The following is a 12,146-nucleotide window of genomic DNA, read 5'->3' on the forward strand; positions in this document are numbered from 1 at the left end:
TTAAAAAAGAAAGAAAGAAAGAAAGAAAGAAAGAAAGAAAGAAAGAAAGAAAGAAAGAAAGAAAGAAAGAAAGAAAGAAAGAAGGGAATGAGGTATAAATTCTACAAATCCAATAACTTAAGTGTCTTTTGATCTGAATCTATATCTCTCTTGACAAGGTAAAACTTATACAGTTGCAATTTTTTCCCCTCTGGCCTTTCAAGAATTTTTCTTTGTCATTCTCCAAACAGGCCCTTTACCCTCCTCCTTAGCTGTGTCAGTTTCCAACCAGGTATCTGTCTCGCATCCTTAAATCATAATTCCTTTTTCCAGTTCACTCAGAGAATAAGAACCAGCAAGATTTCTTTCTCCCTTTTCTTACAGTCTGGTTCACATATTACACTGTCTGGTTTATATATTACATTGATCTATGGTTTGCTTAACCGTTGAGTAAGTCACAAATGACTTATTTGTGGCTTCACTAAGCCACAAACCATGCTTTACAAACTTACTTCATACACTGAAGTAAGCCACAAACAAGGAACTCCCATTATAGCTTAATTCTAGCTCCCTGGGTCTGTGTTTGTTACAGGCTAAGGCACTTGTATGCAAATATTGTGGGCCACTTCAAAGGAGGTTTGGATGTTGGTGTTCTTATAACCTCAGGACTATTGTTGGAGAGCTGATTAATTTCTAGCTCAAGTGTAGTGCAGTTGAAAGATAGGGTATTTTTGTTTTGTTTTGTTTTGTTTTGTTTTGTTTTGTTATTTTGTTGTTTTGTTTTGGGAAACTGTGGGTTCCTTTCAGCGTTGGAAAAGACTCTTTTAACATCTCTCCTTCCAGTTCTGGAACTCCAGGCCTTTTCAAAAGAATGTATATTTGAGGGCTGTGTAGTTCTCTCTTATAGCCAACAAAAGAAACAGGGATCACACTGAGATGTAGTGTGTCAATATCCTGCTTTATTTCATCACTGGAAGAGGAGACCAAAATGCTAAACTCTTGAGGTTTTATTTCCTCTCCTTTTCATGTGGAGGTGGAGGTAAAGGTTGGGAATTGTGTTGTTGTAGATTCTGCTGGAGCTCAATGCAGCAATGGTCTTTATTCTCTCTTCTCAGAATTGTTTTGACCTAGGCTTCCTGAGTCAGTAAAACACACGAGTAGTCCCAAAAACCTCTTTAATTCCAATGGCTGTGAATTTTGTTCATTCACAGATGAGTCCAAAATATTTGTAAAGAGTCCTTCGGGATAAGGTTGATAATCACCCACCTTTATCTCCCTTGACACGCTACCAGAGATCTAATTGGGAAAGCCACACAGAGTCCAGAATCAAACAGAGCTTCAGACTTTAAACTGAACAGAATTAACAATGTTGCTTCCTGCAAAGGCCCATGTGCCTTTGCTTCTCCTTTAAGTCTTATGGGAGGGGCCAATCATCTCCAAGCCCTACTCCTGAGTCATCCCTTTTGTTTTAACTGCTCTTGCCTTCTGGCAGCTCTGCGCAACAGGGGAGCCTGCACTGGGAACAGGCTCCCCCTGTTCCTCTACTTCTCTGAAGTCCAACTCTGGAGGCTCCAGAGGCAGCACGTATCTCCCAGATGGCCCTTTCTCTGCCTCCGATGCAGAGCCCTCGTCTGAGCCTTCCCCAGACTCCAGGACTGGCCCATATTCCTCCCCAACCTCCTCACTGTCCGACTCTGCTGCCAGCTCTGCAGGCCACTGGGGGACCACAACAAGAATATTTAAATCAGCAAAAGTGAAGACTATCGAAGATTGCCTTCAGACTGCTTCCGAAGATTTAAGAAATTCAAATAGTAACCACACAGAAGTGCATAATTTTACCTCTCTGTTTGATTTATTCAATTTAGACATCACCCAGCTTCAACTGACTTTGGCCAGTGTACAATAAAATTAACAACATAAAAACAAAATACAATAAGAGAATAAATCACATAAAAATGGCAACCTCACCAACACACAATCCAGCAGTGGCCCCAAGGAACCTGACCCAAGGGTTGGAAAAATATCTAGGTTTTTAAGACTTTCCAGAATGTCAGCAGGGTAGGCTTTTATGCTATCAGGGGAAATCTCATTACAGAGACCAGATGCTGGGACAGAGAAAGATGCTTCTAGGGTCTTGTAGATAATACTCTTTAACTGAAAGGACCCCAAGCTTGTCAACTCTATTGGATTGAGTCAATCCATGGAAGATAGGTGCCTCAAGTAATTAGGATCTAATTACTTGTAGGGCTATATAGGTCATAACTAGCACTTTGAATCACAACAGGAACCAGTGCAGATTGCAAAACAGGGAGTCATATGAGCATACCGATGCACGCCCAGCACTGCCCAACCTGCTGCATTCTGGACAGTTGAAGCTACTTAGTGGTCTTCAAGGTTAGCCCTTATGCACAGCACATTGCAATAACTGAGTGATAAGGTGACAAAGGCATAAATGACTGTCTAAAGGGACTGCCAATCTAGGAAAGGTGGACCAGATGAAGTCACACAAAGGCCTTCTTGGCCACAGTTGCTCCTGCTCATCAGGGAGGTGTGAGTCAGGAGTACCAGCATTTGTCCAACATTCTTTGATGGAGAAGTATGTATAACACACACACACACACACACACACACACACACACACACACACACATCCAAGGTCAGGTATGGAATAATCCCAAATCTAAATGGCTACAACAGCCCCAGCCACTCGGTCTTGATGTGATTGAGTCAAAGATGGTTCTTCTTCATTCAAACCTACATAGCCTCAAGGTCAAGGTCAAAAGTTATATGCTTTTAAAATCTGAAATAAGGAAAAAATCTAACATTCTTGGCAGCTTACAAGGAAGAGATGAACAAGTGGCTAGAAAAACAGACATAGATTTTTTTTTTAAGTGCAACTATATGCAAAAGACTACCCCCTTAATTGGTAGTTAATTATGATTAAGGACATCTTAATTATACATTAATAATTGCATTAGTATATTTGTTTAAACATACTGCTTGTTGTGATCTAAAACCCACCGCAGCAATATCCACAGGGCTTGTAAACACCTTGTTTTTAATCCTTTACATCCGAAAAAAAATGAGTTGGGCAATGTTTTTTGCAGCCAAGAGCTACATTTTCCATTCATTAACTCTTCTTCCCAAGGGAAATATATGGATTTAAACTGGGTATGTTAAGCCTCACATAGATCTAATGGAAATATTTGGTGTGGTGGGTTTTAGTTTTGGTTTGTTTTTAAGCTAAAATCAGATCAAACTAGTGAAAAATGGTGGGTTTGATGCTGAATTCCAGTGGTGTCATCTGAGAAAGCTTTGTGGGAAAGTACAAATGGGAATGGGCTTCAGATTATCTAGCTTTGCCTTCAATCTTACAATCTTTCAATCTTACAAAGCCCCTAATTTTTGTCCTTACTTGGTTTGGCTCTGTTTCCAATGAAATGAAAGAAACAGATAGAAATATTATTAAATAAATAAAGTGATGAGAACATTCTGAATAAATGTACAGGCATAGAATTTGTGGGTTGGGGAACAAACAAAAAAATGTAAGCAATGATCAAGGTGGAAATAAAATAAGAAGGAATGTGAAAATAATTCAACTCATCCCACTACAAAAGACTTGGATGATGTGGGTTGAATAAACCTATTCTATATTGAAGATGTGAGGACTTGCTTTTCATGTGTACTTATACTTTACCTACCCCTTCAGATCTGTGGAGTCAGTGTCCTTAGAGTGAAAAGTGAATCATGGAAAGGAAAACATACAAACAGTTTGTTCCAAAAGATTCATCAGAATTCTGAAACTAAAAAGGTCAAGCAAAGCTAAAAGTATGAAAACCTTATGAAGAGAGAGTACAGAAAAACAGTGAGGGAACACAAGAAAATATCTTGATCATCTTCTCTGCCTCTATGAGGTGGTGGGAGCAATGGTTCAGAACAACATCTTCTTGCAATAGGAAGAAGAAATGAGAAAGCATTGTATAATATATTATTCCACAAAATATCTATGAGGACTTTGATGATTAAAAATACAATCCTATGGATGATCGTTCAGAAGTATACCCATTTGGGATAAAGCGGGCTTATCTCCAGGGAAGTGCATAGGGGATTGTATCCAAAAGCTCAAATTCTAGACAGATTTACAAGGGATTAAGTCCCATTAAATCCTATTATGTTCTCTTCCATGTCAACATGAGTAAGTAAGATTGCCCAGAGGGTGAGAAGGGACAGCATGGCAAATTCACATCATCCCTTTTTCTGCTTGCTCTTTAGTAAATATTTCATGCAGCTTTATTTGTAATTTTGGATTAATGTACACCAAGCTTTCTGAAAATTTATGTTGCAGTAGCATGCAGCAATTGTGATTTGAAGTTGCTCCTTCTACTACCAAAGATTAAAGTGAACATTCCTCAGTCATGTTTCATCCTATGCACTATTTGTAACATCATCCAAACTTTCATGTCCAGCTCAGTGGTGGGATTCAAATAATTTAACAACCGGTTCTCTGCCCCAATGATTTCTTCCAACAACCAGTTCACCAAACTCTCAGAAAGTTAACAACCGGTTCTCCCGAAGTGGTGCGAACTGGCTGAATCCCACCACTGGTCCAGCTGTTAATAAAGGACTTTTCGCAACATAGTTTCACACATTTTTTGATGCCCTGAAATTTTTCAAAACTTGTGTGCAGATCTGTGTTTTATCTAAGTCTAAATCTATCAAAATAAGTAATCTAATTCTGAAGCACTTACTTAATATAATTTGAGCAATAACCCCAAAATATAAATAGTCCATTAATATTTTCAAATTCGATATTTAGCTAGTGACAAAATATTCATTATAGCATTAGCCTTAAAATTGTAGACAGATGAATCAATTACCCCCAAAAGAGGTATAGCTTAACATATCCATAAAATTTGAAGTCAAAATCAAACTTATGCTCAGCTCTGACATTCCTGTTTTATGAGAAAATGCATAAAACATATTAAACCATCTAATTATAATTCTAACAGTTGCCAGTTTGCTAATTAACAATAACCCCCAGCTGCAAGAGTGAAGCATAGTAAATAGAGTAACAAGAAAAGAATAAGAAATTTGCAAATAATAATAATAACAACAACAACAACAACAAACCCCTTACTTGCTGTTGCTCCATTAAAACTTGCTCCAGTACTAGAGAAATGGAAAAACCTGTGGAGGTCTCAGGCAATCCAGAATCCTCTTGAGTGAATGCTGTGTTTATTTACCAAGCCTTAAAAATTTCTGGTGTGGAGTACTGAATGAGCTCTCAAGTTCATCCTGAGCACAGTTGAAAAGTCCTACTGTAACTGCAGACATAAAGTTTGCTGCCAGTTAGTTTTTCTGCGGCTCCGTACTTGTAAATACAAGCTCTGTGGACAAAGTCCCAAATGACATCACAAGCAGCTGCTTATTGTTGAGTCTTTATTAACTGGCTGTCAAAAAAAAAAGAAAGAAGGAACTGCGAGGGGTGGGGAGGAACCACTGTCTCCCCTGAAGTGCAGGCTGGGAGCGTAGTAAGAATTTTGCTTATACATATGTAAATACTTGTGATTATCTCAGCTATGCTTTCCTTAGGAGCATGAAGCCAAGTTTCCGTAGGAATCCTATCCTTGCCAGACCCCAAAGGAAAGGAATAAAAAAGACATGCAGCCAAATAAATAGATGCTTAGTAAATTAAACGCTGCACTTTTTTTTTTAGACCCTGCATGCTTTAAGCATGACTGTGTCTATAAATATTATATAGAAGCATTATGGACTTAGTGCAGATTTAAAATTTATTTACTAAATCAAAATTTGATAGAGTATGCTGGATCTTCCAGTAAAAAGGGAGGGTAAACATTAGGGCCGCGCACAGGGTATATTGCAAAGATTTCGGTTCTGTCATTATACAAATATTTGTAAATAGTTTGTCGAATTAATAGTTTCTCTCTAAACAGCATTGTCCATGAGGTATTTTGTAGCCCAGTAAACTGTAGCAAATATGTAAAAGAAGAGAAGAAATGTGGGTCTGTAATCCTTCATTCACAATGTAAATTGGAGTGGCATTACTACTAGGTCTTTTTTTTTTTCTTACCCCAGAGTAAAAAGGGAGGAGAATCCTTTGGAAATCACAAAGGCAGCTATTCAGCTTGTGGTAGCTGATAAAACAAAAGAAAATATTGACCTTTCACTCCTCCTGGGTCTTCAGACTGGCTGGCTGTTTTTGTGTAAAACAAGACAACATCTTCTAGTCTTCAAGAACTTGGTGTCTGCAGCCATGCTCCACATTCTTGTCCCTAGGAATGTCTCCTCAAAGAAAGGCCTTAAGCTAAAGTCACACTAAATCTGCGCTTATTTCCCAGAAGCTGGCCTTTTCAAGTGAAGTCTTAGATCACTGGAAGAGGAACATGACAGAAGTGCTACTGTGTACACTAATATCTTTTCTGTGCTGAGAATGTAAACATGGAGAAACTTCAGAGTAGGGAAAACTGCAAATGGGTTTATGAGGAAAAAAAATGAAGAACTACAGATTCAGCAAGCAAAATGATAAAGAGAGCTTAAATATGAATTTAGATATTGATGTTTCTGGAGAACTGGTTTCTGGAGAATTTTGAACTGGTTTCAAAATTCTGACTTGGGGTTCTCTTGAGTTTGGTTGTCCCTGCAGGGGTTTCTTTCTCAAACCCCAAGACTCCAACAGTTTAATTCTGAGCTACATATATTTTCTACTATTGAAATCCTAGTTTCCATATATCTCCAAATTATACTTTCTAAGTTCAAGCTATGCTTTAAGAAACAAGACATTTTGCTTTGCAGTAGATACCCAAGAGAACAAACACAAGAGAATTTCAACCTCTAAGTCAGGGGTGTCCAGTCTTGACAACTTTAAGATCTGTGGACTTCAAGTCCCAGAATTCCCCAACCATTGGTCATTTTAAGAAACAAGGTAATATGTTCACATTGATGGCAGATCCCACCAAAGTTACCTAAGTTTGGTTTCAGGGAAACATGAAAGAAAATTCAAGAAGAATCTTTGTGAAGGTGTTTGGATTAAGAAACTGATTGTGCTTCATGGAGCAAATAGAAAAATTAAACAACATTCTTCTCACGCAAGCTGCATTCTGGGTATATTCAAAAGAGTCCCTTCAATTTGGCCTTCTTCCATTTTTCTCCCCTTAGTAAAGGAAAATGCTTTGACATGTGGAAACAGCCAGGAGCAGCTACCAAAGCAGCTGCACTACCTGGAAAAAAGACATGGCCACTTTAATCATCCAAAGAGACATGTGTCCTTACATGTTCCTCTGCATTGTGAAGCACCATGTCTGAAGAATATGTACAGCCTTGTAGTAATCTTCTACATATATGTTAAAGATATTTTCCAAATATATAAAGTATTTGTAGTAAAGCAATGAAGTGTACATAATTTTAAAATTCTTTTTACAACCCTGTAATCCTTTTTTATCAAGATGGAGTCAGGGCAACTGAATGTAGCTGAGTGTTTACTGGCCGGATACCCTTCCTAACGCCTATGCAGTGTTCTCAGCAGATATTTTCTCTTTGCACCCTGAGAAACATCCATCACTGCCTAGGATTGAACTCTCAACCTCCTGAGTGGGAGGCAAGTATCTTCACCTCTAGGTCATGTCGCTCAATAAACTATATCTAAAGGACATATAAATGTCCTTTTATAATTCATTAGGTTTGCTCAATGTGTGGCTAAGGATCTATGTCTTGGTTCTTGGTAATGTGCAATGAAACATTTTCAAAATCAAATCTGCCATGAAAGTGATAAGTAATCCTAAAGGTATAAATAGTCTTCCAATTATCCCACTACTTTAGATCTCAGTCCAGTCATCAGAGTCATGAACTCCGCTGAACTGAAACATTATTGCTCTGTGCACATTCAGGCTCCTTTGCTTGTAAAATAAAAAAGTAAAATAAGAGGTTTGATTCTTCTAATAAAAACTCATCTCTAATCAGTCAATTGACTACAAGTGTAAGGAGTAGATTTCCGACCAGATTTGAAGGAAATGTAAGAACATCTTCACAAAAATGTATTACCATGAACTTTTCTTCTGGTTTTATCCTGGTGCAGAATTTCTCTTTACTCATCTAGTATCTCACTGCAAGTTGGTTTCCAAAGAACAATATTTACTATGCTGAAAAAGGAGGAAAGGTATCTATGATAAGATGAACCAACAAAAGAGAAACAAGACAAAGTACATGTCTATAGCATAGATTTGTCTAGCAAATCTATTTGAAATAGCCAAAATAAATAAAATTTGTATCACATGTTTAATTTACAAATCCTAAGGATTAGGACCTAGGCAATAGTAGAAACCCAGAGGAGTATGGTCACTGTGAAATATTCCTCTCTGATAGATTACTCTTATTTATTTACTAAGCTATGATTGCAAATTGCCCCAACCAATAGCATCGTAAGAGATGTGTGTATCTCTGGGGGAAAAAAGAATTTCAAACAAAACAGTTTAGGATTCTGTTTAAAAATGTTAAGGCTCATCATGGCATTCTGGTGAGTCACCACAACCAGAACTACCTCTTCCCCTTCTACACAATGAATTAATCAAACATTTAACTTGAGAAAACTTTCCACTGCATGAGACACGTATCATTTAGCAGGCATCACAATCTATGGGGAAAAAAGCCTTTAGACAATCATTTAAATTAGGGCTGTCTGCTCTCATAATTGTGAGGAGAGGACCTTAGGACTGCTAAGAGATGGAACAGATTTTGTGCAAGAAAGTTTGAGTTTTGCCTTTTAACAATGATGTGTGTTTGGGGGCTTCCTCTGCAGTTTTGAATACTTCTCATCACAAAATATCTGTGGAGTCTGTTTTCAACAGTCCTAGTCAGAAGGGCCTCTCATGACCACAAAAAGACTTGAGCTCTGTGTGTGTGTGTGTTTTCACTGTATTGTTTGTATTGCATGGATCATTCTCTTTGGCTTGTTTTACATTCTGAGGAAATATAGGGATGTTCATCATTATTCCCAGAAGCCAATGGATCAATAAACCATATACTGGCAGGCTGTTCTGTCTCCTCTGAGAGAAAAAGACACAACCATAACATCTGTCACCCCATTTCCTCCTCTTCTGTAGAAGCTTTGGGCATAGCCTCTAACAACAGAGGTCTTTTCCTGGTCAGTTGGCATCAGCTGCTGCTACAAAAATAACAAAAAAACCCCATATTTTTCTTGTAAAGAGAATGGCAATAACTGAAAAAAGGGATGAGTTACTGTCAAACAGCAGAAGATAGGGTGGCTATATCTGTTCTCCTCATTAAGTGAATATGTGAAGATGTCCGCACTTCAGCCTTTGTCTCCTGCCAGTTTGTAAAAGAAGAATGAAGTTGGCTGACATATTTTAGGTTCTTTCTTTGAGCTCTTATATTTTGAAATCCAAAGACTGAACTTACCTATTTTGCATGGATGACTGGATAATACAGAATCATGACCAATGACTCTAAAAAACACAAGCTAAAACATACAGTATGAGGCAGAAATTGTGCTGTTTTGTGTACCTTTAAGAAGAGGTCTCCAACCTTGGCGACTTTAAGCCTGGCAGACTTTAACTCCCAGAATTCCCCAGCCACCAAAGAATTCTAGGAGTTGAAGTCCTCCAGGCTTAAAGTTGCCAAGGTTGGAGACTCCTGCTTTAAGGTAATAAATCAAAACTCAGAAGCCAGTTTGGTGTGGTGGTGACCTAGAGTTAGGACTGGGGCTGACGTAGAAACTAGGAGATGGCAAGTTCTAGTCCCACTTTAAGCATGAAACTGGCTGGCTGACTAAGTTCCAGTCACTCTCTCTCAACCCAACCCATCTCACAGGATTGTTGTTGTGGGGACAAATAGGAAGAAGGAGGACCATTAGGTATGTTTGCCACCTTGAATGGGGTTTGCTCCTTGAAGGGGTTTACTAGTACCTTCCTTTGTCTCTCTCTCTCACACACACACACACAATCCAGGGGTGAAATTCAATAGGTTCTGACAGGTTCTGGAGAACCAGTAGTGGAAATTTTGAGTAGTTTGGAGAACCGGAAAATACCACCTTTGGCTGGCCCCAGAGTGGGGCGGGAATGGAGATTTTGCAATGTAAATCCAGTACATAAATATATAAAAACAAATCAACATAATGCAGTAGAATGACTACAACATTCATGGGGTGATTTTGGGCTACTGATGGTCTTTCATCCTAGTCTATTTTACAGAGTTGTTGCTGCAGGCATAAAATGAGAGAGACGGAGGGAGGTAGGGAGAGAGAGAGAGAGAGACAGAGACAGAGACAGAGACAGAGACAGAGGCAGAGAGAGACTTGTTCTCTGATAAATTTCCTTAAACTCTTAAAGAAAAGATGAGGTTTAAAAAACGCAATAAATACATACATGAATAACCCCGCAATATAGAGAAGAAATACTGTAGAAACCACTCTAGAGAAAGTATCCTTCACAAATGCCATTAATGTCAACCAAGTATGTTGGATACATAACAGCCAAAATAGCTCCATCTCACTCTATAGTTCTGTGAACTGATACCGCAAAAGGTTGCGAACTGCCTTACATGTACTGTATAGCTTCCACTTCATGTAAATTTCCATCAAATAAGTTATTTTCCCTTGTAAACAAGTAGCGGCCTGTCACGGAGCATATGAAACCAGTTTGCATTTACATCCATTTTCATTCAGCAAAAGCTTGTGCTGGAAAAGCAATTCCCAAGCATCTGCCATTGTTTTCATCTGCATATGGTTATTTAGACAATTGCTTAATTCAATGCAAGGGAAAGGACCATTTTTTTGATCATTAGATGAACAAGTATTGCTGAGTAACACACAAAGTATCCAAAGAGTACTGAGCTAGGACTAGGGGAGAGTTAAGTGTATAGATGTGTCATGTGTGTGATTGTGGGCGATATATCATAGAAGTAAACAGCACACTTTTTTGCAAAGGTTGATCAGGTACAAACATGGAAGTCAATGTGAAGACGAGTCCTTAGTTAATCAGTAAGCACTAATCAGTAAGATTGGTAGCAAAAGATGGGTAGTATCAGTGTGTTTCTAGGAATCCTGCTGCCTAAAAAGACTAGGGAATTATATATTTTTGGGAAATCTGAATGGCTCACTGCTTGAAGAATAGCAGAATAAAAGAGTTGGAAGGGGCTTGGAGATCTTCTAGTACAACCTCCTGCTCAAGCAGAAACCCTATACCATTTCAGACAAATGGTTGTCCAACACTGTCTCCAGTGCTGGAGCACCCACAACTTCTGGAGGCAACTCATTCTATGAATTAATTGTTGTAACTGACAGGAAATTTCTCCTTAGTTCTAGGTTAGATCTGACCTTGATTAGTTTCCATCCATTGTTTCTTGTGCTGCCTTCAGGTATTTTGCAGAATAGATTGAGCCCCTCTTCTTTATTACCCACTTAGATATTGGAATACTGCTATCATGTCACTCCTAGTCCTTGTTTTCACTAGACATGACATACCCAATTTCTGCAACCATTCTTCATATGTTTTATCCTCCAGTCCTCTTTGCTGCTCTTCTCTTTACTCTATTATATCATCGTGACCAAAACTGGATGCAATATTCCAAATGTCGGCTTACCAAAGCATTATAAAATGGTACTACTTCATGTGGTCTTGATTTTATCCCTCTATTAATGCAGCCTAGGGCTGCATTGGCTTTCTTTGGCAGCTGTAGCATACTGCTGGTTCATATTTGAGTGATTGTCCACTAGGACTTCAAGATCCCTCTCACAGTTACTTACTATTGAGCCAGGTACCACCTATTCTATTCCTGTGCATTCGTTCTTTCTTGTAGAACCTTAATTTTCCCACCATTGGATTTCATTTTGTTAGATAGCGCCCAACGTTCAAGTCTGTCAAGATCCTTCTCTATCTTGAGCCTATCTTCTGGAGTATTGGCTACTTCTGCCAGTTTGATGTCATCTGCAAATTTGAAGATGTTTAGGTAGCTAATAAAGACCTAGCTATTTCCTTAGGTTCTGGAGACAGGGTGACAGTTAAGCCTCAGGATGATTTTGTTTCGTTTTGTTTATATATTTTAAATGTTTTTATATTTATCTTCAGGCCACACACAATTTCTATTTTTTATTATTATTTTTCTTACATTTTAATTGTAAGCTTTCCAAGGTTGGG

General features: G+C 38.4%; 1 protein-coding gene across 7 annotated transcripts in view; it reads right to left on the reverse strand.

Moving 5' to 3' along the window:
* NCKAP5 (NCK associated protein 5) overlaps window positions 1–12,146 on the reverse strand; it is a 674,857-nt gene that overhangs the window by 605,988 nt on the left and 56,723 nt on the right. For 4 of the 7 annotated variants that reach the window (XM_087884207.1, XM_034423820.3, XM_087884212.1 and 1 more), the window contains exon 1: window positions 5,117–5,627. The exons of 2 other annotated variants lie outside the window; for them this stretch is intronic. The gene's annotated coding sequence lies outside the window, so the exon portion shown is untranslated. Of the gene's footprint in view, window positions 1–5,116; window positions 5,628–12,146 lie in introns of those variants that run through there. One more of the 7 variants, XM_087884215.1, reaches the window with a different exon arrangement.

Source organism: Pantherophis guttatus, chromosome 1, assembly GCF_059756535.1.
Source record: "Pantherophis guttatus breed Tessera chromosome 1, ASM5975653v1, whole genome shotgun sequence".
Classification (NCBI taxonomy): domain Eukaryota; kingdom Metazoa; phylum Chordata; class Lepidosauria; order Squamata; family Colubridae; genus Pantherophis; species Pantherophis guttatus.